Genomic DNA, 3,457 nt, shown 5'->3' with positions numbered 1-3,457 from the left:
GATGATGAATGAAGTTAGACTGGTATTCTATGGACCGAAAACCCAGCCGGAGGCAGAGCTATGGATTCAGAACATGGAGAATCACTTCGGGAGCAATTTGGTTTCAAGGAAGAATGAAGTATCATATGCTCTTCAGTACTTTGAAGGAAGTGCTGCAACATGGTGGCATATGCATCAAGCTATACAGGGATGGAATGGAGCAAGGACTTGGGAAGAATTCAAGAAGACTCTAACAAGATCACGTCTTATCCGGAAGCACCATGATACCCCAAGAAATAAACCTTCTGCCTACAAGATTTGCGGAGAAATAGGACACACTCAGGAGAAACACAAGGATGGATGCCCTCATTGTAAGGAGAAACACCCAACTGAGGAATGCCCAACTAGTCAGGTGACTTGTTTCTTGTGTGAAGGAACTACCCACTACCCAGCTCAGTGTCACATTTACCCCACGGTGCAACAAACTATTCAGAAGCAAGAAGAAGGAATGAAAGAAGCCCTCCGAGAAGTTATGAAAGAACATATGATTAAGGAAAGTGTTGAAGACCCTAATGGAGAAAGCCTCAACAGATTTTACTCCAATGCCTGTTATTCATGTGGAGAAGAAGGACATTTTTCACAGTATTGCACCAAGGAAAGAAAAGAGTATCTGGGATACTTCCCGACAGAAGCAGTGGAATTTGATCCACAGGGAATAGAACATTTGATCAGAACAAAGAAAACCAAGAAGAGAAAACAAAGACACCCTCGGAACAACCCAATTTCTGCAAAGAGGGACAAGAGTCATATTACCTATTTTGAACGTAAGGACGTCGGGCATTATGCCAATGATTGTCTCGAAAGGAAGCATGGTACTCAAGTAGCAGGCACCATCACCAAGAAGCCTCAAGACATGCCGGAAGTTATTTGTTTCCGTTGCAAGGAAGCAGGACATTTTGCTAGGGATTGTTCAAATCATGAGAAAGCTAGAGCTGAGTAGTGGAGATGTTGATATCAGTAATAAGGGTAGTATGGAAAACACTTTTCATGAGAATGCGGGGTTGAGTTATGTAATAGATTACTCAGAGATTGTAATAATTCATGACTCAATAAAGTTGATATGTCATATGCTGAAAGGTTTTAAGGAGTTGTAATGTTTTATCTTGGAAATTAATATTCTGGGTGAACATGGAAGAAAATGAGTTGTGATGCATAAACTGGATGTTGGAAATTGAGTTTGAAGTTTTGTTTGGATGATATGAATGTGTACCCAAGGAGATATGTACCTTATTCTGAGCACCATTTTTGTTTTACAACCGCAGATGACGACCCTTTATGAGTCTTTCCTCAAGGGACCGGAAACGATCATGACCCTGACAAGTGATCATGATTACCGAAAAATCCTGAAGGACATGATGAAGCATATTCACCTTGAAGGAGATGCAGTCTACAAAGGCTACCCCTGCATGCAGAAGGGAGTGGAACTTTGGTATGTGGAGGTACACCTCCACCGTATGAAAGGAGTTTGCCCAAAGACGATGGGGCAATACTTTTTCATCCCACGTGTACCACAAGCAACTTTCTTCGACGCTGTTCGTGAAGCAGCCATGGAAGCCATACGCCAGATCGGAGAAATACTTGAAGTAAGACTCCGTTATACTCAGGAATACCTAAGAGAAGTGCATGCAGAGATGTTGGAAATGAAGCTCAAGGCCACCATGATGAAACAGAAGATTAAAGATTTCAAGGAGCATGTCGCACAATTCCAGTGGGACTGAAGGATCCTCAAGGAGGAAAAATGAAAAAAAAGTGAGAAGTAATGCTTGACCATACCAAACCATGTGGATGGCGGCATTTGTAATGAAGTACCTTTTTGGAATTTGGATTTAGGAAAAATGGTTAAGGATATAATAAAAGATTTGATATGAAAATAATATGATTTATGGATGAACTAATGCATTTCATTTTTAAGTGTGGTAGTACTTCATAAAGCCACAGGATCAATGAAGAAAGAAAGGTGTTGTTCATGACGGTCCATAGAAAGGAGCCAGACGAAATAAGTTGGAGTTTGATTATGATGGTTACCCCAAGAGTATGACAAAATGAAGTACTATTGGATTTAAAGGAGGTGTAATGTTGGAATATGGAACAACTGTAACTCCACGGATGAGTTAACACTATGCAAGTGCTGAAGTGGACCCATAACCCACAGGCCCAGGATTTAACCAAGGCACAAGCACAATCTTGTTGAAGGAAGAATTCTAGAAGAATATGTGAATTGATCAGCAGATGTTACATAGGATGTTATGTAAACCCCGAGATTTTGAAGAACGATAGATGTTTTGTTCAGCTTGCAGAATCAATGGATTTACCCGAACCCAGTTCGAGGACAAGAGAAATTCTGCAATGCTTGTGAGTATGCCCAAGTGTTAGAATACGTGATTCGATGTCTGCATATGTAGTAATGGTTCAAGTACGGGATGGATTGGCCCCCATACCAGAGACTTCTATCATGAACTATCATATGTTGATGGAAAATCAGAGAGCCTTGAAAACCTTAGAAGAGTGTCGACACGTCAAGCCATAAAACCATAGAATGGTAGGATGATTGATCCATGTACCAAGCACCCATTGCCAATCGTAGGAAAGACGGTGAGATTCAACCAAACCCATTTTTCTGCAGGAGAAACCATACATGGTTGACCACCATGAGAATTTCGACAGTTATTTAGTATTGGCGACAGACCAGTCAGCTAAGAAGACCCAGACTTGGAAGAACGTCACCAGGATGAAAGGACATGTGTTTGAGGAAAAGGTTATGCCCCGACCGGAACAACACCCATGAAAGAGCTATTCTGGAGTATATGAGAACACCGACATCAGCAACCCAAAAGGATGGAGTACATGAGTTTTGTCTGAACCATACCCATGCTTTTAAGTGTGGTAGCACCCCTGACCTTTCTGGCCAAAAGATTTGCTAGAACACCCCCAACCCTAACCTTTTCTTGCTAGCCTTTTCGAATCTCGAGGACGAGATTCATTTTAAGTGTGGTAGTTTGTAACATCCCAAAATTCTAAATTTTGGAATGTTATAATAATTAAAATATATGATTGTTTGATTGACTGATTGAGTGAAATTTGGAACTTTTTTGAAAGTTAAATAAGAGGGAATGAAATGACTTCCCAAACTTTCATCCTTGCATTTGATCTCAATGAAATTCAAATTCATTTCATCACAATAACCTTGAGTGAAGAAAACATGACTTCTTCCAAGTATATGAAATATGAGTTGGAAGTTTGAAGATGGTTTGAATTTTAAATTCAAAACCATTTGGAGTTATTTGGTTTTATTTCAAATTATTTTTCTCCAAAATTAAACATGGAAAATAGGGTAAAATGATTCCCTACATTAGAAAAATGGAGAAAGTTAAATTTGAAATAATTTTGATATTTTAAAAATGTTTTTTATTGTGTTTTA

Source organism: Triticum dicoccoides, chromosome 4A (genome assembly GCF_002162155.2).
Source record: "Triticum dicoccoides isolate Atlit2015 ecotype Zavitan chromosome 4A, WEW_v2.0, whole genome shotgun sequence".
Lineage (NCBI taxonomy): Eukaryota > Viridiplantae > Streptophyta > Magnoliopsida > Poales > Poaceae > Triticum > Triticum dicoccoides.
Note: the sequence above shows the minus strand (reverse complement) of the source record.